General features: G+C 41.9%; 1 long non-coding RNA gene across 1 annotated transcript; it reads right to left on the reverse strand.

Annotated features, from left to right (window-relative positions):
* Nucleotides 1-527: 527 nt before the first annotated feature.
* LOC136791616 (uncharacterized) lies at nucleotides 528-25808 on the reverse strand. The gene is made up of 3 exons (XR_010833962.1): nucleotides 25635-25808; nucleotides 4562-4619; nucleotides 528-2174 (listed from the first exon to the last, which is right to left on the reverse strand). It is a non-coding gene; the product is annotated as an uncharacterized lncRNA (long non-coding RNA).
* Between the last annotated feature and the right edge of the window lie 284 nt (nucleotides 25809-26092).

Consider the following 26092-nt stretch of genomic DNA (forward strand, 5'->3'; position numbering starts at 1 on the left):
TAGGAGGATTTCTCTGCTGCAGCTCTGTCCCGTAGGCTGAAATTTCCACTTCCACTGTATTCTCCTACCAGCATCCTCGGATCCAGCTGGCAGGCGTGGGCAGCGTGCCAGAGAGCTGGTTCTTCCCTCCCAGAGGCCAACAGAAAATAATTCCCCAGCACCAGCCAGGTCAGCCCTGCCCTCCAAAGGTGCCCTGCTCCCCGCAGCTGGCCTTGCAAACAGCTCCCTGCCATGCTCATTGCTTCTCTGGGCCCTGTGTGCCATGCGAAGGCAGTACGACCATACCCATCTCCCTTCCCCCTCCTCTCTCTTTCTTTTCTTTTTTTTGAAAAATGACAATGAATGCACACGAAGCTTCAATTACAAAAGATTATGGGCTTCAATTTAGTGTGTGCCGTAAAGTTGTATTAAACGATCAAATGCTAATGAGGAGAGAGGCTCTTCTGGAGAAATAAGGAATTAGCATAAATTAATAGAGTTCCATATGTGCAACTTTTACACAGTAACAAAGTATCTCATCACAAAAGTATAAATATTTAATTTAATTCTTGCTGGGGCCAGTACACAGCATTACAGTCAGCACAGAAATATGAATTAAAGCGTGGGAGGGAGCAAAGTGCTGCCCGATCAGGTTCACAGGGAGGTCACTGCGATGGCTCTGCTGCTCTTTTCCTCTATTTTCCAGCTCAGGCAGCTTGAAGCCAGGCCCAAATGGCAAACAATATATGCATGGCCTCTTCTGCAGCCTGGGGAGCCATCCCGTTGGCTTCACTCGGTGTGTTATCAAGCCCCATAGCTCTGCCCAAGAATATATTTGCTTGGTACTGTTGGATCTTCCTGCTCCTTTGGCAGAGAGAAGAGGCTTCTGAGTCATTTCGGTGGTGCTTTTACAGCACTTTCCCTAACCATGTGGAAACGAGCTGCCGCAGGTATAAATTGCCTTGAATTTTTAATTTACCTTCCGCCTTACAGTGCATTTCGCATTAAAGTCGTGAATGAGCTGCTATAATTGAGATTAATTTTACTGAAATGAAAAGCAAGCTCAGTCCTATATGTTATTTCCTGAGCAGCTGTGGCAGTGATTAGCGCGGTCTGCTCCAAACGCTGCTCTGCATACCCGGGGAAGAGCCTCGGTGCTGCGGTGAGAGACGTGTGGGACTCCTGGGCTTGCTCTTGCTTGCGTTGCCCTGCTTGTGGGGGTCGGGAGGAAAGTGTCTAGCCATACTGTTGTACTTCTGCTGCACTGTACTTCAGCGGAGCCCAGAAGTTTCTATTAAGTTAGAACTAACAGTGTCAGGCAATGGTTACTGTCGTGTTTCTGAGAGGAGCACACGCGGCGATCCTGCAAAGCGGGAACCCCCCCAGGTGAGGGGGAGCTGGGGAGGGGTCCAGCAGGAAGAAAAGGAGATTGCTTGTAGAGCAGAGAGAGAACTGGCAGGTGTGCATCTGAAAAGCATGCTCAAAGCTCTGTACTCTGGTGCATATTACATCAAGGACAGTTGTTTTTCATTGGTCTTAGAGAGCAGGCCTGATATTTCTGGTAACACAGAGCACACCTTCCGTCTGCTGGTGTTTGAGTCGAGTTGCTCTCCTTGGCTTCAGAATAGGGACCGGTTTTGATTTATCAGCAGAAAAAACAGGTCTGATATTAATGGCAATTAGATAATGTGCGCCTGGTGACTGTCTAGTGGTCTTCTGCTTTGACTTCAGCTTTTCCAACTAACCATGACCAGGACGTCAGTGCTGTATCAGTGACACCAGGGTGAGCTCGTCACGGCCCAAACACACAAAAGTGCCGGAAAGCACAACGCCCTTTTACAATTTAAGCTGACCCTTGCTGCCGACGGGCTCTGCATGCTTTGCATCCTTGCTTTGCAGCAGCTGAAACTCTTTCAAATGAGTTGCTTTTGAGAATCGTTATGTCGAGAGATCTGTCCTGATCGCAGAGCCTCCGTGGGCAGGGATAATGTCAGTCCTGTTCGGAGCACGCTGCTGACACTCGGTGACTTGCTGCCAGGTTACATGTCTGACAGCTGTTCTGGGGTGTGTGCTCCCAGCCACGGGCTGGACGACCATCATGAAGCCAATTATAGTCAAAGGCAATTAATGTTCCCCTCCTCAGGTTCTCATGGAAATGATAGCATAATGCAGAGGATCAGCGTGAAATCTGTGACCTTTGGAAATATAAGCTTGAGACAGGAGCTGGGCTTGTGTCTACATCAACTGTGTCCAATTAAGCTCTTAAGGCATGGCAAGGGAGAGGGAAAATTACATGTTTCATAAAAGCAATGTGAACAATTTTTTCCTCTCACTTCCAAACACAATAGCTTGTAGTTGACCTGAAAATACCAGCTGTTCCCCCACGCTCTCCTCCATCCGCTATTCAAATCTCATGGTTAGTATCCTTTAGCAACAACTGTAATTTTACACAGATTTTCTGTATTACTGTTGTACACAGGCCTGAATCCATCATGTTTCTTCTGTTCTGAGCCATGTGCAGACAAGCCTACAGAGCCAGGTCCTCCAGTAATGCAAACAATATAATGACACCGAAATGAAAAGGGATATGTTTATCTGCGTCCTTTGAGCTCCTTCCCCAACAGATTTCCATCGAACAAGGGAAGAGAGGATCCTTTCCAGGGTGATAAGGCCAATTAACAGCTATACAACTATCCCAGGAGTGCTTTTTGTTGCTGTGCACTCTGGAGAGAGAGACTGCAAGCAATGAGAAATTTCAGTTCAATTATTGGGTGACACCGCTTTGATTTTTATTTTCCCATCCTTCCTGGCTGCTCCAAAGTCACGGAGGTTGTTCTAGCTGGAGCTGCAGTACCGGCATCTCTTCCTACAGTGGTCGCAGCACCTGAATTTTCCTGGTTTGCTGCTGTATATGTATGGGAATGACCCATTTCTGGGTTCTGCTGCCTGCCAGTGGGAGGAAGAGGTGTCTATGTCCAGATGTACTTTTCACAATGGAAAAAGACACCTGAATTTATTTAGCCACCAAAGAGAGGTTTGAGCAAATGCTTTGGAATTTAGGGAATTCATAGGTGGAGAATTCATGTGTGAGAGCAACATCTAGAGTCCAGATGTTTCATCTGCTTTACTCCAGAATCAAAGAAATTGCTCATCTGCTTTTAGAAAACCAGGAAGTTGCCGTGAAGCAGATTGAGGTTTTAGGCCAGCATATTTTTGAGACAATTGGTCTAAAATCATGTTGTCTGGGCAAAGCAGCCCGGAGCCTAGCCTGTCTAGCTCTATGGTTTTGTTGTTTTTATTTTGTCACACTACATCTCACAATAAAACATGCAGGCTGAGAAAGCAGAAATGTTGACATATTTTTTAAATCTCACGGCTTTCAGTTTGGCTCCATAATTCTTGAGAATCATGGGTTTGGCTTAGTTGTTTGCTGTTTGTTTAGTGTTTGCCATTGGAAATATTGCCCTGATTGACTCTGTTCCTAAATGAACCTTTGGATTATTAGAATATCAAGTCCCAGGGCAGGTACTGCTGAGTAGGGACCCCTGAATAACTGTCTTTTATCTTATTGTCTTCATGGCAGTTTGTTGTGCTCTAAGGGAAGAATCCAACATCAGAATGATCTAACTCTCATTTCAGAGAACATCATTCCCCAGACTGGGAACAAAGAAATTTGAAAATACTGTTTATATTCTTCCATGTCCAGTGCACAAACCGAGAATATATTCACACTGGAAAACAGGATGGAAAACATCAGGCACTGACACCACAGCTGTATTTCTTTCACAGATGTGTGTGAGTGCCTAGGAGAGAGAAAGAATGAGAAAGACAGTGGCTGTAATAGGAGAAAGACCGGAGAGAAAAGCATCCAGTCTGCTCTGCACAAAGGCCAGGAGAAATCAGCACCATGCATTCATCCAAATTCTGGGTGCAGTCAAACATTTACACTGCAAACCAAACTCATCCAAATCTGGCAAGACAAGCTGGTATTGATGTAAACCAAGAAGAAGAAGGAGTGTGTGTAGGGAGGTGGAGGTTATTTTTGTGTGCCCATGATGTTTTTGTCAGTGAGGCTGCGGAGATTTGGAGCATGGATATTCCCACTGGTCTGACACCAGTGGCTGCTTGGTGTCCTTGGGCCACAGATGTTTGGTCCTGGTGTTGATGTCCAATATGCCCAGCTATTGAGGCAGATGGTGAGCAGCTAAACATTTCCGAACTTTTGGAAATATACCACCCTGGAGCCCAACAAGGGAGATAGCTGAAATTGGAAAATAATGTAATAGAATATTTTATTTTCCACAGAAGACTTTAAGGCTGGGAAGACTGCCATTTCTGAAAGGGCAGTTTGGCTGACTTCCCCCTGTTTTGCACAGTGTTACAGTGACCCTCCAATTGCACCCCTTTCCTCTTTTGGACAGAAACAGAAGTTTTACTTATTTTACAGACATATACACACACAATCACAACAGCAAATGATATCAAGGGTAAAAGAGTAGACTCGTTAAAAAAAAAAAAAATAACTCAGTCTTTCTGCAGGAAAGGACAGGAACAACATTTTTTTTTAAATTGTGTGACTTACTGAAATATATGGCCTCTTTGAAGATCTGTCCACTCATTCATGGTCCTGTCTGTCCTCTCTGCATCAGAAGAGAAAGACAAAGGAAGAACAGTAAGAACCTTGGTTTGACAGAAGACTTCAACGTTTGTTTAAGTTCAAACAAATGTGGAAATCAACAGAAAGGTTCACGTCACACAGGGAGAGTACCTTTGATATCTATGGGCTACTAGTGGGCTTAATATTAATCTTGTGCCTGACAAATTTTTTCAAGGCAAAAATAATTGCAGTTCAGTATGTATATTTATTTTGTAAGTAACAGAGTTTTTTTTGGAAGGATCAGGCTTTTCTTTTTTTTATGTTTTATTTTTTTTTCCACTTTTTTTTTTTCCCCTCAAGGATGTAATTATAATGCTACTGGGAGAAACTGAATTGCTTGTGGGCTTTTTCCATAAAAACAATTTTTCCATTAGTAGTGTTATAAATTCTCTTTGAGGCAAATTCTGTCTTGAAAGAAGAGGCCAGGTCTTTGTCTTCCGAAGAGTGAATAGTGGGAAACAAATCATGGTTTGTATAATTTCTGCTTATTTCAGATTCATGAAATTCTGTAGGCAGGCAGGATGGAAAGGGAGCTCCAAACAAAACAATTGTGATAAACAGACTCAATGGTCTTGATACACTTGGCAGGGGCATTTGCTGAGCTCCATCCAGGGATGCTGCTATGGGGAGGTTGGGGATAAATAACACCGAAAAAGTGACTAACGGTGATTTCATGTGCAAAATCTATTTACTGGTTCTGTTTCCAAGACAAGGCATGGATAAAAGCATTCTAAATAATTTCTTGGGTTTATATTTTCTGAGTTAATTTTGAGAATATTTTTAATACTGAATTTTGAGGGAATTCTGCAGGACAGTTTAAATCATACCAAAAGTTACAAAATTTCTGCAGTATGGTGAATGGCAATTATATGTTGTTTGGAAAAAAAAAAAAAGTTTACAATGAGGAAATGAGGAAAGTAAGTAATTTTATTAGAGTAGTTCAAGATGCATGAAGACTCTGCTCTGAACAGATGTTCAAATATTTTCTTTCCAGAGTGTCAGTTTGTTTATATTCTCTGCAGACTACACTGACTTCTCTGAGATGGAAAGCCCTTGCTTGAGGGTGTAATGTGGGTCACACAACCGTTTTCAGATAGTGGTTGCTGAAGCCACAGACAACTGCAAAAGGAAGCACAGTCAATTTGCAGATCCATTTGTGGACCAAATGGCTGAGTGAATTGAGTATTGACATGGTAACCAGAGACTGGTGTCAAGCTTAGTTTTCCTATCAGTATGGCCACCATGGCAGTAGTAACGTCTTATACATATTACTGAATTTCTCCCAAGAACTTACTGCAGCAGGGAAATTACAGAATCTCTTTTTAATAAAAATGATGAACTAAGCTGAACTATCCCTAACTATTTCATACCATGCAAGATCATTGTGAGATACCCAGATAGCTCCAGGAGAGAGACACAGGCACCTTCAAGAAACTTTGGGTTTCTTGGGAACTGTGGGTCCTGGAAACTACCATGGGTCTCAGAGGCTATTTGGCTAAATTAAGATCACTCTAATAGTAACTGACCTTATCTCCCAGGAGTGCTACTGGCTCTGAGCATTTTCAGTGACATTTTGGCATCGGGCTGGGAATATTTCCCTTTTTTATTTTTATTTTTTTTTAATTAAAGGCAATTGCTTGCTTAGGGTTTTTTCATCCAGAACTGTAGTTTCTTAAGTTTTACAGAGCTCTTTAAAAAATATCCACTATAGTAAATATAAGCATACACATGCTAGAGATGTTAGTGTATAGTATATACACGAACTACGTTTAACTAGACCGATGCTTTCTCACTATGTTCTGAACATTCAGATTTTGTCTGGGGCTTACTGATGGATAACTGAACATGAAAGGTGCTGTTTAAATAAACAATATCATTTATAAAATTCCTGCTTTATATTCAAGGTGCCAGCAGGCCAAATTGATTTTCAGTTTAATTGCAATGACTATTAGTTATTCATGTTGCTTATTGTAATGGCCATAATGCTTTGCATTAAAGGACATTCTCTTTCCAGTACAGAGGGATTTACATGTGTATGGAAACTTCCATAACAGTTAATATGCAATTGTAGAAATCCCTCTGCATAGGGATGAGACTATACACTGATCTTTCACCATCTGTTCTGTCCTCTAATGATGAATCCAGTATCATAATATTAACAAGTCACTTCTTCAAAAAGTGAGGTACGAGTCATTTAAATGTGGGTGTACCATCTCTTTATTTTGAAGAGAAACTTGGCTCTGCCTTGTTTATGGAGAGAAAGATACCCTGAACAACACCGAGAGCTGTTAATTTTCCTTGGTGCTCTGATCCAGAAGGCCCAAGTACTGATGGCACCAAATTTCTAAATTCTAGCTTTGTGTCCCTCAAAAATAGAGTATGAATATTCACAGAGCTGTGTGTTTAAGACTGTTATGAGCAGGGGTTTGTTAATGATGTGTGTTTTGTTCTGATTCTGTCAGCCTCATTTCCTCACGGAATTATAGAAGCTGCTCTGTTTGGTTGTGATTCTGATCATAATATGAGTTTAATGGCCAATACGAAATGGGAAGAAAGAGGAGATTTGTTCAGCTTCTGAAAACTCATAGCCTAATATTACTACCTGACACCATGCAAAAGGCAAGGAACTGAGCAGCATCGTTAAAGTGCCTGCGACTCTAACATGCAGTGACAGAAATGCTTAAATATGTATGCACGCGTCAGAAGGAACTCATTTCATTTTTCCTCTCACTCAGGTTTTCATCAAGGGTGGCAAAACTGTCAGGAAGGAACAATAGTGAAAAATAGAGCTGAAGCAGGCACAGATGTTTGTACAGCTCTCCCAGAGGTACGGCCTTCGTTGCTTCTCCACAGTGAGAGAGCGCTGCACCGACGTGTGATTGCTTGGAGACAGAAGTATATTTTTAATGTGTTCATAGCTGTCTGGAGGCAGTTATCTGTCATGCTGACAGAGATGGAGTGATCTACCAAAGCTGCAGTGAGCACCTTTCGAAGCACATCAGTTCTGTCCTACATAGTAATGTGGCGTTTACAATAAGCCTGGCGCTGTTCCTCCCCCTCGCACTAGGTTTAAGTAATTTGGAGATGAGAAATGGAGAGAAGGTGGCTCTGTGTTTCTTCAGACTTCCCATTTTCTGGATGCACTGTGCGTCCCCGCTGGCCCTTGATAAAACCAACAGCAGCACTGCAGGATGTGTCTCAGAAGCACGGTTTCAGGCTAGAGCAGTGCTTATGGTAGAAGTGGTAGAAGGCATATTGCATCTAAGGAAGTTGCTATTTCCCCTTTTTAATCTCCCTTTCTTTGTCCCTTCTGTTCGTCTTCAGAACCCAGAGGAAGCAACAGTCACCCAGCCCTAACCCCTGTAGGCACACAGGGACCAAATTCCCAGACTCTTCACACAGCACTGTGGTGGAGCAAAAGCAGTGCGAGCCCCAGTAAAGTGTTCAGTGAGGAACACCTCTGCACCCGAGTATGTCCATCATCCCCTTTAATTCCTACCCTCCTGCCTGCTGGATGTGGAGAGCACCCCGCTGTTTACCACAGTTGGATGTGAAATATTCAAGCTAAGGGTTTTCTGAAAGCACTGAGGGATTTAGACGCACCCTGTGCATTAATTTTAATGGACAATACATCTGAATTACCTGCTGTGCTTGGGAAAGTCTCAGCCTGAGGTTTTATTTATTATTTATTGAATATTCCCTGAGTAAACAGAACTTATTAGCACAAAGATGATCTGGCAGAAAGAACAGTCTTAAAAGATGCCCTATTATTCATGCAATTATACTGCATCACTCATTCTATTTTATTATTGTTTGTATTACTGTAGCACCTTGAGCCCCACACCGGAGATGGAGGTCTCTCCATTCCAGCTTCTGTTTGAACACACTAGGAGGCAAACCCCATCCTAAGAGCTTCCAATTTAAATGGATAAGGCAAAACAAACTAAGGCAAGAAATAACTGTGGAGAGAAAAAGCGTGTTTGCTCAAGGTCATACAGCAGATTCTCAGTGAAGTAGATCTAAAATCCAAGTACCTTGAACTCCTCTCTCAGTTAGACCCTACTGCTCCTCTTCTTCCTCAACAGCAAAGCACACCGTGCTAATTCCTACTCTCTGGTCCTTACCCAATGGGTTTTACGGGTTCTAGTAGAATTATTCTCCATTTTGGCTCTTCAGCAGACTTGTTTCCTACCTATCAGTTTCATTTTGACAGGCCTAACATTACAGGGGAATGAAATATATATATGTTCACAACACAAAACTCCCGTGTTATTGGATTTCCTTAACTGGACCTGAGGAAACACAGTGCAGTCTGATGCTTTATAAATCATAAACCTTTAGCAACACACACACACACACAAAGAACAAAGAATAAAAGCCCAAAATTCAGCATAGCAAGCATGAAAATTACACACGGTTTGGATTCAGTTAGCAATTTAATTGCTTCGGTGTCATTTGTGACACTGATGCTAAGAGTCTGGGTGTCGTCTTTTCCTTCTGTACGAAACTGTGGCCATTCTTATTGAGTCCCTGTACAAACAATATTGTCCTCAATCAGCACCAAAACTCTTGGGGGAAAGACCATTAACTGAGGCAGTAGGAATCGTTCCCCGTGTTCTCTTATGGGGCAGTCAGGAAAGAAAAATAGTCATTCCTGAGGCTCTTGCCTACTGGTTTCTACCAAGAGAGCCTTAACCTCTTTATGGCTGTGTGGATATATGCTGTACGTCAAGGTTTACTGCCCCTCCGGTGCTCTGTGCACAACACGTGCCCTGACACGCTGTAGGCCTCTTTTTGCAAACGGAGCCCCGCGGAGGATGGGGAGGCTCCTCTCGCCTTGCCTCGCCTCTTGCAGTGCTGCTAGACACAGGCTCCGTTCCCATCCGACCCGGCTGAGCGACACGGCAATTCGTCACGTCCCCTCGGCACAGAGCGGCTCACAGCCTGGGCACATCCGCAAGCACGACTTGGGTAAGGGGCAGAGCTAAAAAGCAGGCTCTGTGCATCTAAGTGTGCAGGAACTTCTTCTCATTTACTTATATTTATTCCTCCTTCTGCATTCAGCAGTGTAACTTTGCCTGTGTTTGCGCAATGACCTGCTTTGGTAGGATGGTTATTTACCTGCTGTCAATTGAGTGGTGTTACCACAGGGGTCACAAATCTTATGGACCTCTCATGTAAAGATGTAAAATACCCCTGTATAAATAGGGGTTGCACATGGGCAAGAGGTAGGCTTTTACCTACTCGCTGGATAAAGTACCCTAGGAAATAGGGAAATAGGGTCTGATCTCTCTCTTTAGTTTCTGATGACAAGAGTCTTCCCAAGGTCCCACAGAGTCGTTTTTCTGTGAGCTCTGCCCAAGCCTCTCTCATGGTCACAAAGGAAATCTGTAGCTGGGATGAGCTGTGTATTTATTACCTTCCAGGTGCAGAAGACACCACATGCTTATTTTCTTTTAAGGCAAGGACATGATGTGAGAAAGCTTGTTTATACATCAGTATAGAGTCACATGGACTGAGTCAGGTAGAAAAGCTGAAAAACAAGGCAAATTGCTGGAGGAAAATGTAGCTTCAAGAGGCAAAGGCCAAGCTCTTTCATCCCTTTGCAGTGCAGAGTGCAACCCTGCTAAGCCCCTTCTGAAGCCCCCTGTTTTTAGCAGAGGGCTGGGTACACTTGTAGCTGACCTGTACTGTCTCCACCCTGGAAGAGACACAAGTGCATAGGATGCTGTTCCGTTTCCTGAGGACACTGGGAAATCTCCATGCCGCACTGCAGAAACTTAATAATGTATTTCCAAATATCAGTCACTGAGATCTCATTAAAATCATTTTATCCTAGGTCTCCACACCATTTTCTATCATGTAGTTATTCCTTGAATTGAACAATTAATAAGTAATGGTCAGATCTGTACTGATCTCATAATACTCTGTAAACTTTTAAAGACTATTTCAATATATATTTCAACAGGCCCATTTGGGAGGTTTAGTCCTGCATAGACAGCCTTTTGATTTGAGCATGGTCTCATGCTCAATGAAATGGGGTCTGATACTGGGCTGTCCCCCTTATAGACCCCAGAAATTTGGCTATAGGTGTTTAACAAAACTCCAGTAGCTGCCCCATGTCCAAGTCAGAGAGGAAACACACAGAAATTGTTTAGAAAAAAATACTTTCTGAAAGAGAGAAGTCCATGAGCTACTTAAATACTCACAAATATTTTTCTGCCTTGTCCAGCAATGGCCCAGCAGTAGCTGGAGAAGAGATAACGCACCAAAGATGCAACCCCCCTGCTTGGTGACTCTGCGGATACTCAAGAAGACCCTAATCCTTAGCTCCTGCATTTAATTATATTGCTTATCCCAGCTATCCACATTTACACAGGGAGGCATGCAAAATAATTATGTTAATAGGGTTCCTCAACTTTTCCCCTGCAAACATCATTTTGGTAAATGGGGAACCATCGGCTAGGGGAACAGACGGTTCTTTCCCACTGTCAGTTTTTCGGCTGTCCCCATGGGAAGCACCCATGTCACAGGGATAAATTCTCTCCCTTGGTAAGAGAATAATGTTCAATGTCATTTCTCTCATATGCCCTGCAGGAAGCAAGAGCAGGATTTGACTCAGATAAAAGACTCAAATGACCCTTGTAAAAGCTGGAAACCCTGCTAGCTTTCAGAGTAACAGAAGGATGGATAAAGTGCACATCAGTACACCAGGTCCATGTATTTCACTATTTCTGTCTGTCTTATAAATCACTTTTCAGGTAGCCTCAGCACTCTAGTATAGGGCAGAAATCACAGTAGGGTCATACAAGCCTCCAATTACAAAACCTGTCTGAACTCTAGGGAGGAAAAACCTCCTTGTTTTAAAATGTGCATGCTCAGCGTGCCGTGGATGGGAGTCCTGCTTCACTTCACTGCTCTGCAGCAGACAGAAGGCAAAATATTGTTTTCTGTGAAATGTTTATTTTGGGGACTGTGTGTAGAGGGGGATGAAAATCCCAACACACTCTTTTTGAAAATTAACCTGTCCTAGCATGTGTGCACGTGTTTGCTGTTTCTGCCTTTTAAATGGAACTGATAGGTGTCTGTGCTTAATTCAAATGTCACATCAAGCCTGACAGCAGGATGCACATTTCAGTTGTAAAGGAGACAGAATAAATGGAGTTCTAGTTAGAAATGCATGGGACTTGGGTGGGAGTGGGAAGAGGCTCACTGCTAGGACAACTGGACCACAGCATAAGTAATGAAAGCACTGCTCTTCCTCCAGCCTGTGCCAGATCCTTCATCCCATCTATTGTGTCTATTGGTGTTCTCTTTATATCTTGTCTTGCCCTATTTTATTTTATCTTATTTTATTTTTAAAAATGCCCTGATTAAAAAACAAAAACCAACCAAAAATATATATATCAGTCTCACTTTAATAAGGGAACATAAGACAGTTCCAGTCCAACCATGATTTCCCAAAATAAAATAGAAAAAAACCTTCTGTTCTGTCAGAGAGCAACTTCCAAACCGTTACTAACAGAAGACAAAGTCCATAAATCATTCCTAAATTACCTATCAGGCCACAGTTGGGTTTTTATCTACAAAATAAAGTAGGGCAAATATATAAGGTCTATAAAGTTTAAGGACATAGCATTTACTAGTGGTAATTAAAACCCAAGTACTCTAGAACAGGCACACTGTTACAGAGTGGACTCCAGACTGATGTAAATGGGCACAACTCCATTAGCTACGACGAGGCAAATCCCATTAACTTTAGCTGAAGATTTGTTCCTTACACATCTTATTTTGCTACCGAAAGACCAGGTTGTGCTTTCCTTACTTGCATTATATAATCCCAAATTGATTTCAGTGGGACTATTTGAAGAGCAAGGTGTTACTCAGCTTGGGTAGGGATGGTTGTACTTGGCCTTTGGTGTGCAATAGATTTATTTTACACCTATAAAAACAGGCGTTTTCTTTACATACACTTCTTGAGAACTATAATATAAGTAGTTATAACACTTCGCATCATTTGTCTTTCTCTTATTTTAATGGCAATAACAACAGATGGAAATAGTCCTAATTGAGGAATTAGCAGGTGCATGCCTTTCTCAGGCATTCACACTAACAAAGGGGTTAAGACAATGGAGTGATCCCTGTCCCTTCCCGGGACTCGTAGCGTGCCAATGTCAGATTTCTGAAGTCACACCACTCTGCCAGCTCTCCTCCTGTCAAGCATGTGGTGAGTGAAAAGTTAATTCAAGGATGGTGTTATGTACCCTTCATGAATTATGCATCTTAAACAAACTTACATGATCTGAAGCACTCGAGTGGAAGCCTTTTAGCTAGAAGCAGGCCGCTGGAGAGCTTAGCTACAGATCTCCAATGATGATTTAAAATAGCTCGCTGTACTACGCCTGCTCTTGCTCCCTCTTTGACTCAGTGGCCCATTCTTTGCTTCATTTGCTTGCTGCAGCTGCAATGGAGCTTCTGAAATCCCTGTAGGAAAGACCCATCTCAAAGCATCTTCAATGGTTAAAAAGGATGCGCTTCTTTCTGCTGGGGGCTTTGTCTTTTGATGGGCCTGGGGGAAGGTGCTGTCTTGGGTTGGTTTTGTTTTGAAAGAGGAAGAAGGAGAAACAGAAATTCTGCCAAGGTCACTGTTTTTTTTCCCTTTCATGAAAAGATAATGAATGTTGTTTTAATATTTGCTTTCAGTGAAAGCGAATCTTGCTGTGTCTTCATTGCAGCTATGAGTTAGTGGAAGAAATTCATAAGTCACTGTGTCACCTTATCAGCCTCTAACAACATTACCTGGCAGTAATTAATTGTTTCCTATTCAGAAGACACTGGTTAGGTGCAAAATATGGCATTTCTTTTCTGATCCTCTGATGATGGTAATCTGATGGGAAGATGGGCGGACTGCCTACTTGCACACCACAGGCCATGTTTTTTCAGCACATGAAGTTCTGAAGTTAGTAGCTCCTACTAACTGAGGACTCTGTCTACCCAACCTTATCACGATCCTACACAACTTTAGGCAGTGGGAACTTCACTACCAATATCTTTGATGTCAGAGAAAGCCCATACCCATTAAACCCAAAGCAGCAGCATTATGGCTGTTGCCTCCAGAAGGAGCCTGAGATAGGCTGTGCATCCTTCTCACAGGTGTTGGTGTTAGATGGTGGAGATCTGGAAACAACTCGCGACCTGACCAATCCCACCTAGCCAACTCATCCTGCTCCTTGCCACTCAGTGCCTGATCCCTCAGCTATTTAAAGGCTGAAAAGGAAGGTGGCCCTCTTTTTCTCTGCTCTCAGGTGTCTTTCCTGGCCTGTTTTCTAGGTCCACTGATTGTGTTTTCTGACTCTGAGGAGGATATCTACGTTTTCATGTACAATGGAGCAAGACACAAGCTTGGGAGATGGAAGTTCTAATGCAAGTAGTCAAATTTTATTATTTTTTTAGTGCTGCTTTGATTCAAGTTGCTTGTTCTCCCTTTGGGTTCCAGTTGTGGGCAATCAATAATCGTGCAGATGATTTGCTTGTGGGAACAACCTTGTGGGGGCCGTGAGTGAGTGTCTGCTGCAGGCTGGAGGTGTGAGCCTTCACAGAAATAACATTGCATGTGTATGGCAATGGTTGTATTTTTCAAAGTAATTCTACTTTTGCATCAGTACATTTGGGGAACCAGAACACAGCTCATTCCCTGCCTGTGCACAGGTTCCTTTTGTATCTTTAGGGTTTGTTTATCATTAAAAAATATTTTCACTTCAGGTAAAGATTTTTTTGAGTCAAGTTTCCTGTAGATGCCCCACTGTGATGTGAAATGCTGTATTTATGGCATAATGAGCTTCCTTTGGCATTGCAGTTTTGACTGAAGGACATAGTGAACTTTTGGAAATGGTTATAAGAAGTGTGCTGAGTAACTGAGGAAATGCATCCTTTCACCATCTTAACAGTATATCCAGTCTTTTTGCAAGTGGATTTCTGCAAATATAGCTTAATATAAATCTTCAACAGCTGGCACAGAAATGAGTGCCATGGAGAGAATTCAGGCTACCAGGATCTGGATGCACCACTTTCCTCTGTATTTTTAAAACAAGTCTGAGACAGAATCCAGCTATCTAAGCAAGCATTTAATTGCCAATGTGTCCTCAAGAGAAGAGCTAGCTTTATTGAGTGCAAATGTTTAAAAAAAAAAAAAAAAAATCAGGAGAACAAAGGAGCTCAGTTTGACCCTGCAAGATCCCCCTTTAATCACTACTTTGATCAAGCTTTTCCCCATGGGGCTCCCTCAGCAGTGGAAAACATCCTCCCTGGCACGCAAGCAGGCTCCTTGCAGGCTGGAGCACAGCATCTGCCAGACACTCGGCATGGCTGTGTGCTCTTGGGGTCTCACGCTGCACCAGCTCTGCCCTTTGCTCATCCTTATTGCCACTTCTGCACTTGCTCATCCTCAGACAAGGATGTTAAATCTACAGAAATCTATATAAACCGAAACTTTGGTTAATGTGCTTGTAATTAAACTCTAGGGGCCTTCTAAAAATGGATTTTAAAAATCTGATTTTTCTTAAATGTAGTTGCAGTAAAAATCCAAATTAAGAATTTGAAAAGAAATAACTGTTTTTTTGTTGTTTTTGTTTTTTTAAGAAAAAAAGGACTTGCCAGTTTGCTGTCATTCTTTAAGGCTAATCTGCTACCCAAATTAGTGCATAACATGCTTATTAAGGAAGGGAGAGAGGAAGAAATGGCAATGTTGATCTCTCTAAGTGTGAATTGGCCCTACTTTCCCTCACTGTCTTCCCTGCTGCTTATAGTTGTTCTTTGACATTTTGCCTTGGAAGTCATTCATGTCTGCTTAGTGCTGGATGCTTATTAAAAGGTTAAAGTAATTTCTCCAGCTGTAGTTTGACCAAATTCTGCTTGGGGACTCCATGAGCCAGAGTGCAGCCAGGGCCCTTGGTGGGAATTTTGGCGCCGGGTGGGAGCCTCTGAAGCTGGTGGCTTTGAGACCAGAATTTGACCTTTTAGCTGAGCATGTTGCATTCATTCTTATTGCATCCTGCTCTTTTTCTAGAGGCAGTTAAGGTAACATTAGAAAGCCAACCTACAGCTAACTCATCACTGTAAATAAAGGGAAATTATAATTATATAATGAAATTAAGTCCCAGTCCCTAGTTGCCTGGCTAATCTCATGGAATAGAGTGGGTCTGTTCCTCCCATCTCCCTTGGAAAAACATTGCAGACTTACTCTCAATGTTGTCCAAGTGTTTATTTGGGGATTTTCTTTCAGATATGCTCTTGCAGTTTTGCATAATAAATTTAAAGGAAAAAAAAAATTTTTTAAAGACCAAAAAATTATCATTAACTGTCACAAAAAAATTCAAGAATCTTTTGAAGCATATGTAATGTTCCTGATCTAACTTGGAAGCATTTGGCCCAAAACATCTTTTATAACCAACTTGTTGAACTACATTAAATCTCTGAAAAGACAATCTTAGAAAGAATTAGACTGGGTTTAATTGGGCTTACCTTAGTGCTCTTTGGAAATAAAAATCAAATTATTGCTTTCTTAATCATTAACAACATATTTAAAAGAAGCTAAAAATTCAACAAGTTTGTTTTACGCTGGTGTCTACTTTTAATTTGGATACATTGCTCTGGTTTGCTATGTAGGCAAGGTAAATTTGGCATAAATCAAATGTTCTATGTTTTCAGGATTGACCAAGACAAAAGCACAGCTGACCTGATTAAGTGTTGGCTTCTGCATGGAGCAGGAGGTTACTCTATAGATGACTTCTAAAAATTCTTCTCTATCAACATTTCTGATGTGCACCCATGTAACTGAGAGCACTGTGCTAATTCTCCTAACTGGCCAACTTATTTTTTGAGCTGAATTTCTACAATAGAGGCTCTTACATACTTAAATGGAAGTACTACATTTTTCAAGCTTCCAGATAATTATGTAAAAATATTGATATGGAAAACAGATGTTTATGTGGGCAAAGTGGCATTCTATCATACAATGATAATCTCAGCTAAGTTTTTAAAGCTCTGAACTTTGTTTGAAGTTCAAGCAAACTTAAACTGTCAGAATAAATTTACTTTATGTGTAGGGATAATAGTAAGGCCTTTGCTTTGTTCAGCACATACAAAGAAAACTGGAAAATATATTGATATGAAGTTTAAAATGCTCTGGGGATGATCCAGAGTCCATTTAAATCAATAGGAAAAACTCACAAAAATCTGTTTCTTAGAGGGTTTGGATTTACAAGAACCCTTAGGGAAGAATTTTCAGTAGCACTTGTGTTGCTGAATTACATGGGCACTTTATAAATCTCACCCTTTATCTCCAGTAAAGCTTATGAATGTGCCCTGCTGGGCTTGATTTGCTCGGACTGGCAGAGTTTTATGTGGCTCTTTCAGACAAGCATTCACCAGGAGAGGGGCTGAGCCTTTTCTTGCATTTCACGTGGTCTCCTGAAAGGTGATGTCTTTTAGTTTCTGCTCAGCCAGACTGCCTTCATATCCTCCATCTCAAACTTCTGTTTCTTCAGACCAAAATCAGTCAGTAAAATGATTCAAATTATTTGAGTTAAGAACCTGGTTGTTATTCACATGAACACGGATGTCCATTGGTGGCAGCCCAGCCCAACTTTCATCTGTTCAGACACCCTACACTGCCCTCCTAAATCTCCCCTCAAACTCACTTGTGCCACAGGACTCACTAGTTAAATGTGAAATTAGTTTGGTCACAAAGATGCACGGAGTCATTAGTCTTCCACTGAAACATTTCATTTGATCTTGAGGAAGATAACTAGATTGACTTTCAGGTCTTTAATCCTTTGTGTAAAATGCTTTGAGGTCAAGTGTCAGATATTGGTTAGGATCAAAAAGAATAAGGAAATATTTTTAAGTGATAGATGACATTATTCCTTTTTGTGCTCCAGTGCCTTTGCAGCTGGCTGCAATAACTAGTTTGGGACCACACAAAAATCTGTACTTTTAATAGGCTTCCCAACAGGCTTCATTTATTCCTGCCAGGGTATGCAAGCACCCATTTTTAGATGCATTGAGCCAATTGTCTTTTTTTTAATTGCATCAGTAATATTTTATATGTGCTGAAGTGGTATTAAAATTTAAATTTTCAGCAAGCTAATCATTTATTCTTTACCTGGCAGACAGAGAGTCTCCCACGCATAAGACTTAGACCAAGAAGAGTGAGAAATGGAGTATTGGATGTACTTTAAGACTAAAGCACCTTCCTCAGTCCTGGAGGGTGAAGAACAGACACTTTGATACAGTCATTGTGGTTTATTGATCCTATTAACATTATCTTGTGGTAAATCAATGCTAGAGTTTCAGTCTTGCAGGAGACATGTAAATGAGAAGATGAAAAAACATGCCAAGGGAAATGGTTTCCTGATGGGAAGAGAGATGAGCAGAAACAATGGGATCAAGGCGTGTGTAGAGCAAAGAGAGAACTGAGTGTGGGACCTTGCCAAAAGTCATCCTCGGTGTTCGATGTGGTCCTCTGAAAGTCTCTTCACTAGCTGGGACGTGGCCTTCAGAGGCACTACGTGCTGCCAGCTCCTGTTGCTTGGACAAACCCTGGACCAGGCGGTCCCTTCTTGTCTCAGATCCTACAAAAAGATCTGTAAGTGTTTTTTTCTACTTTGGTACCTCTGCACACTTATTTGGTGAACCAGGCTGTGCTGGCACCTGTGGCTCTGGATTTGGGGTAGTCTTAGCTTGGATTTGATAGCAAGAGAAGAGAGACTGTGCAACCTGCTCGCGTGGGTTGGATGTGCGCTCTGCAACCGGAATGTGCTGCTCACATCCCTGTCCTGTGTCTCTGGTGAGTGCCACAGACCATAGGGAAAACCCAAAGGTGTTGAATAGGAGAGACAGCAAAAGGAAAGGAAAATCTTAGGAAAACCGTACAATCCTTTTGAAGTGCTTTAAGGAATTTTTAGAATCAGATTTTCAAGTAACTGAAGCCAGCTGTAAGGCACTCACTCACATCACAGCATTAGTCTAGAATTAAATAGTTTGCACTCTTCCATATTGCAATTACTTTTTTTTATTTTTTCAACCTGACCAGCTCTTTGAAAAGAGCATGAATTTGTGAGTCATTTGGCTGAAGCAAATTGCATTTTCAAATGATGTGCTCAAGAAGTGAAACCCAGCTCAATGCATAAGTTTCTCTGGATGTTGAAATCTGCGGGTAGCTCTGATACCCTTCCCCTTGTCGTTGCTGCAGCAGGGCAGCATCTCTCACAGATATGGATGAAGCCTCAGGTCTGCAGGCAGTGCTGCACCCAAGCTGACGGAGCCAAAATAAATCTGTTCTGCTATAGCTGGGTTTGAGCACAGTAAAATATCGGTGTCCTCTAGATTCCTTTGGGGAGAGAGGTGGTTTCTTTCAAGGTTTCAGGCTTTCTGTTCTCACACTAAGATGTCCACCTTTGTAACAATGTGTTCTTAATGATCAATTAGCAAGTTTCCAAGCTACAATCCACATTACAGAATGACAAGTTTCTCATGAGACCATCTTCCCCCTCTACGGCATTTAAATTAGTGTGGCTTCATTTGCTGGGCAGCTTGATCAGAGGAACTGTCTGTGCATGAATGAACGTATAGCTACAATGTTTTTTTTAAAGTTCATTTGATCTGTAAAATCTAAATTTACCTAGTCCCCTGTTCTATTCATTCAGCTAGCTTATTAATGGCAGGTAAAATAAAATTTTGGGGAAATATTTCAGTCAGGGTGTGTAAGTTATGCATAAAGTCCTGATCTTCCCAAAAGCCCTCTGGTCAGTATTTAAAAACCGGGGCCACGTTAGACTTTTCTGGGATGTTGCAGCACTTGGTGTACTGGGTTTAATGCTGATAATGAGCTTGTTTTTTAATTTACCTTTTGTCAGCCCCTTTGACCTGGGCCAGGGATTCCCAGCACCTTGCAGGGTGCTCGTTTCTATCCTGATGGCTCTGGAGCAAACCTTGCTCACTTTGTTCTCTGAAACTGTGCTGAGGGAGGACGAGTCCATAGATGTATCTGTATGTTACAGCATCTTTCCAATAACAAAAACTGTAGTTCAAAAATATCCACAATGACTAAACAAATAGATCAGGACTCATTAATAACTGCAGACTCCATTGCCAGTTTAACACGAGGAGCAATTTAATTGGTACCTAGACTGCTTTGTGTAGCCTTGTTAATGTAATTGAGTAATGCATATTGATTTTTCATGGGGCTCAAATCTTTTTTCTTCATCTCGTATAAGAAAGCCTGTTAAGGAATTATTAATCACACTATAATTGCTTTAAGATCTATGCTCTAATTAAAACCATAAATTCTTTATTACATCTTTATTTTAATTAGACATCCAGAAAGACAATAATTTTTACAAGAAAACTCGTACAATAAAATTATCCCACTTAGCAATGCTTCAAAGAACCTGTGCTTAGGACACACAGACTCCAGTAGGACTTCCTAAATTAAGACATGCGTGATTCTAGTCATAATCAAAATTAAAGATGTCCTCTGAATGTAATTAAATAACTTTACAATAGAAAGTTTTTCTCTGTGCAACAAAACTGCGTTCATCCACAGGAGTAAGACTTTACTTTCTCTTCTTGTTTTTCTTTTGTCTTTTAAAAATCTGGGATTGAAGAAGCATGTTCTGAAATTTTAAGAGTCTAATCAAAGGTTTAAATATAATCCTACTGTAATGAAAATAAGCTTATTATCATAACCACCTTCTGATATTTTCTTTTGGGTGTCTTTCTTCCTGCTGTGATAGGTACTTTCCACCTGCTAGGAGGAATTAAAAATAAGCATATTTCTTCATCTATGTCAAAGGACCTGATATTTCTCTCATTTAACCTATTGGGAAATTAGGTCCTGGAGAACAGAGTCTAGCCTTTAGTTTGTGGGGGTTATTTTTATTTTTGCAGACTGTGAGCCCCATGGGTCTCTTACTAGAATACATCTGAAGATGCTCTAAAAGCATACAGTAAACTTCATTTCTTGAAGACAGAAATTCTTTCTGTAATGTGAAATGGCATCATGGTTTGAAATGTAAACTAACCAAAGGTTTGCTTGGGTTTAAGTCCAGAAGTTTATCAAAAGGTCAATGATTAGCTGACTCAGAGTGAAACTTTGCTTAGTATTTAAGCAAAATTGAGAGTTCTCCTTATCCCTGTTCAGGATAAAATGTCTCCGATTGCTCAAAATATTCATGGAGGAATCCTCATATGTTCCCTGCTGAGGTCGGTATGTGCCAGAAATGTTTATCATGGTTCTGCAATCTGTTTTGTGAGTAGTGCTTTGTTTATGGTGATAACCTCACTACAGCCAGGGATAGCCTCATCACCCCAGACTAAACCAAACATAGTTTTACCTATATTTATTTTGTGGGACAAATGTACCCGTTCATTCCTACTTGCAAAGCAGATTTTAAGTTGTGGTTGTGTGCAAAGCACTAGCTACAAACTTCACAGATATGCTTGTAACAGAAATGAATCCCTGTATCCCATTCTCCACAAAGAATTTGCCACATGTCTCCTTTCAAATCTCAGGATCATTCAGAGTGTTAGTTTACTATTTGGGCTGGCAAGGTCTGATTGAAAGCCAACTCCTAGCCAAGCAGTGGATAAAAGGTAAAAAGCTAGGTCTATCGGCCACTAACTCCTCCGCTCATCGCCAAAGGAAGCCAGTGCACAGCCAGCATGTTGCTTAGACACAGCACTTGTCAGATAATGTCTTAATTGCCACTTGATGTTCATTCAAAATAGGTGAAATAAGGTGTTGCTGGAGGGCTCATTAAAGTGGCAATTAGATTTGCATCCCTGGCTCAGCTGCACCCCTTACCTGTGCTGAGCAGTGACTGTTCATCCAAGTGGTGCCGCAGAGGTAGCCAGGAGCTGCAGCCCCAAGCTGCTCTGATGCAGGTTGGGGCACAGAGAGGGACTTACAAACACCCTGGCACTTTTTCTCTTCTGCTGTGTTTTTTTTTTACCTGGCACTTTTTTTTTCCCCCATTATCTTTTATGGTTCTGTTCTTCCTTGGCGCTTGTCCCTGTTTAACCTCCATTTATCGAAGGACTCGACTGATGGTTTAGCATCTCCAAAGCATGCTAGCTGCTGACACAGTACATGAGCTCATGCTTAACATGCCCCACATTCAAACCATTGCTTTCACCTGGGACCTGAAGCCAAACCCACCAGTCTGGTGCAAGTCATGGTGGAGAGCCTTTTCATTGGTTTCAGTGGGCTTAGAATTGGGATAACTTGGCACAAAGGAAGAAATGAGTGTATTAGCTAAGTGTGAATGGAAATGTTTGAAAAATGTGGACATATTCCCCAGAACAGGCTGCCTTGGCAGTGTGTGGCGGTTGGTCAGGAGGATGATAGCACCAGCTTTCACCTACGGGATAATGAAGTTACGGGGGTGGGGGGTTACTGGAACAGCAGTGCTTGAGATGCAGAGAGCTGCCTGCCACAGACAGATTAGCAAACAGATCAAACAGCATTGCCAGCCGTGCACTCCTCTGCCTCAAATGTTTCACTTATTCGGCAGTCTTTGTGAAGTTTTCAAGATGTATCTGCCCTGGCTCCCACTTTAGAGAGAGGGAACAAGATGGTTTTTTTTTTCAGACTCGAGTTCTGAGGCTTTACTTTCCTGATGTCTTTGCTTAGTCTGAAAACAACTCAGCAGGTCTTCTGAGGGAATTAAGCAAACAGACTACAAGGCTGGGAGCATGTTTCGAATACATGAGCTGAGCAGCTGAAGCAGGGAGTGAAGGGATGTGCGTCAGCAAGAGCTCAGTTTAAGCTATCTGTCCTGTGAGGGAGGGCTCTGAGTTTCTGGTTTTGCTATTGCTACAGAGGTGAGTTGAAATACAGCACAATGACATTACTCATAGCTTGGCTGATCCTCTCAGATGTGATCTAGCTTCAGTGATACTGCTTGGAATATCGCAATTTATGAACCTGGGTTTGCTGTAATTTTTCCCCCCAAAAAATGGACAAAGAAGGCTGGGCTTTACCTTGGAAATAGCTAACAAGCTCAACCAGAAGCAAACCAAAACTCTGCCTGATGTCAGCAGGTTTTTGGAAAGCTGGTCTGCAGAGCCCAAATGCATGCCTGCGAGGTGTGTTGCTGACTTGTCTCGGATGGCAGCAGAGGGTCTTCCCTCTGGGATGGTGCGGAGAGGCATTTGCTCACAGAAGAGCTGCATCTGCTACATTACTTCACCAAAATCCATTTTGGTATTTCATATGTAGGCATGGAGAGTCAGGCTGGATGCCAAGAAACCTGGATTTTTCTACAGTATGGGGCTTCAAGTAGCATAAGTGACCTCAGACTCCCTTCTGAGGTGTTTTGAAAGCTGTTTTGATGGAAAATACTGGTTATCAACAATTATAGGTATATTACAGGTTATTATATAAAGAATAGTTGATTTGTAGAGGCTAGAGTACAGTGAATTGCTTAGATGAATTAATGTCAGCAGTCCCCCTGAAAAGTGTATCCTCAAACACAAATCTTTTAGACACCTATCAAGAGAGCAGATGTCTTTTTGATCTTCATGCTACTCAAATAGAAGTAAAAACAATAAATAAATAGGCGGCTTATTACTTAGGATGCTACATTATTTAGCCTGTCAATACATTTCAGCAATAAATCAAAAGGGATTTTTCACATCTCTGGCTTTTGAGCTTCACTTAAGATGTACTATTCATTTCATGGGAGTCCCTGGGTGAATATCATACTCAAAGATTCAATACCCATTTCTTTAAGAATCAAACAATGTGCATTAAGCAATTATTTACTCAGATGATTTGTATGTATTTTGTATCCCTAAGTCACTGATCTTATGATTAAATGGAGATAGAATCTACTTTTTTTCCTTTTTAGAAGTAAATAACCTTTTTTTTTTTTTACTATTAGAAATGCCAGGAAACAGGTATTCTCAGTTTCTCGCAATTGTGACAAGGAGGGAGATATCACATGAAACTATTGAGCAGAAATGTAAAAAAAAATAACGTAATGCGTAATGAAATTGTGGAACTCATAGCCGCGGGATGCCGTGGAACCAAGGGAATAAAAGGCAATGAGAAATTAATTGAAGAAAAGTCCATTGGAGACCATTAAATGAACCTCTAGCCTGCAGACTTCTGGCATCTGGGGATATCGCCTAATTCAAGGCCAAGCAGTCAGTGTAAGAAATAGCACATCTATTACTGGCCACTGGAGATAGGATGCTAGTCTACAATGGGTCTTGCTCTGACTTGTTACCTGATTTTAAATGGTACGGGGTATGAATGAGAAACAATAAATGATGATGTGTATGCAACTATTTACCCTGTAGACTATTCCTTTGCTTGGAGCAATGTGCTCACTTAGAAACCTTCCCCCAGCACATGCTGCTGAAAGCAAGCACCAGTGCAAAGACTTCTGTTTCCAAAAAGCTTTCTCCTTTGCTTTGTTTCTTGGCTTCCAAACTCCTGACCCAGCACATGTACCAAAACTCTTCCTTCCTCCTGTTTTCTTCAAGCAGGAGCTGACTTATTTTCTCATTATAGCTGAGTAAGCCTACAGGGACGTGAAGAGCAAACTCGCCTGTATTTCTTGGGCACAGTATGACAGAGCTGCAGGAAGAATAGACGGAATGCATTTTTCCTCTGTTATTACAGTTACTGTCTGCACTGTGGATCTTCATTGCAAAATCCCCACTTGTTCTGCATTCAAAACATCTCCAAGGACGTTGATGCAAATTCCATACATTAGTACACTGACAGGTATTTAATATGAGCAGAGAAAGCCAAGTGAAGATTGAAACCTACAGTCCTTCAGACATCCACGTGAGCAGTAAAACTGCTAACTGTTATAAATGCCTGTTGACAGTGCAGCTGAACTCCAGGTTCACAGCAGTAAAGAGGCAGGAATTTTATGGCTTCTGTGGCCTGAGACCAGCCCAAAGGCAGCTTGTGATGGCACAGCTCGGCTGGCATGGATAAGAAAAAACTGGGGAGGAGCACCCAGCTGCTGTTGGCAGCTCGGGATCAGGTCCTGCCTGCTAGTTATGGTGCCAACTGCTCACTGGGGTGACTGGGGGTAATTTCCCCTGGACACTGACCTGCTGTGCTGAGCCCTGGTGACAGAAAACATGAGTGTGATGACCAGCAATTGTGGGGGACGTGATACCCAGCAGTAACCTCCAGCCCCAGCACTGCTCTGCAAACCTGTGCCACAGCCGGATGAGCAACACCTGGAAAAGCCTGTGAGAGAGAGGCAGCTACAGTGCAGAAAGTGTTTTGTCCATCAATTACCCCCAATTCTTCATCCAGAAAGATTAAAGGCTGTTTGTTTGCCGTTATGTGTAATGTCATGCTCTGTTTGTCATCTTAATAGCTCTCCCGGGATCATAAGACATGCCTAAATGCTACAGTGCCACCTTTCAGAAAACAGCCTACTAAAACTAATTAATAGTGCACCCTAGTTAACACATGCAAACTTGGCATTATTAGTCTAATTAAAAGGATTTTAACAATCTAAGTTCCCTTCTCTCTCCCCCTCACAGATTCCAACATATGCAAGTCAAGTAAATTAAACCCATTAATCACCATTGGTGCAAATGATATAGGCTCCTGTAACATGGGATCATCTCTGAAGAGAGACACTAACAGGCCTCATTATGTTTAATTTCGCTCCTTAGCAAAGGATAATAAATACAAATTGTAACATCACAATAAAATATTTAATTATTCACGAGTTTGGTAAGAAACATAATTAGCTTACTGGTATGTGTCTTCATTTGGGTGATAATGGATCCAATTTAGAAGCTTAACCGTTTCGGGGTAAAGGTTGAAAATGAGAGCTTTTCCAGAACTTTATTGCTTAAACGTAAAGATAAAGAACCCATTTGCACATTCCCCATTAACCTCCCGTGGAGGAAGCTATGCAGACGTCCAAGCCTACGTCCTAACAATGTTCCCATGTACCTGGAGCAATCCTGCTCACGAGCAGGCTGGGGCTGAGCTCTTCGGTCCTGAAGATGTGTGGGAAACTGAGGGCTGATGGTATTTCTGGAGATAATATGGAAGCAGTCCCAAAGAACAACATGTCACTGTTTTAAGCTTACTAGTGGTGGATTTTTAATTCACTGCATGCAGACGTTCTGCTTTGTTTTGCAGCTGATTTGAAATGCAGGGTTTCCCAGTCAGCTGCATGAAAGATGAGCCACAGCTGCGGAGGACACGCTGGAGCCCATGTGGCTTTTGCAAAGGGGAAAGGACTGCACAGAGAGCAGTTTTACCCAGTCCCGCTTGCCCCAGTCCATCTATGTCCCTGGCCATAACAAAAATGTCCCAGGAGCTGCTGGTGGGTGGCCCCGGGTCTTGCAGGCGCGGTGCTGCCACAGCTCAGGGGTGCAGGAGTTAACCTGGAGCAGTGCCTGGTG

The sequence above is a fragment of the Anser cygnoides genome, chromosome 10 (genome assembly GCF_040182565.1).
Source record: "Anser cygnoides isolate HZ-2024a breed goose chromosome 10, Taihu_goose_T2T_genome, whole genome shotgun sequence".
In the NCBI taxonomy this organism is placed as follows: domain Eukaryota; kingdom Metazoa; phylum Chordata; class Aves; order Anseriformes; family Anatidae; genus Anser; species Anser cygnoides.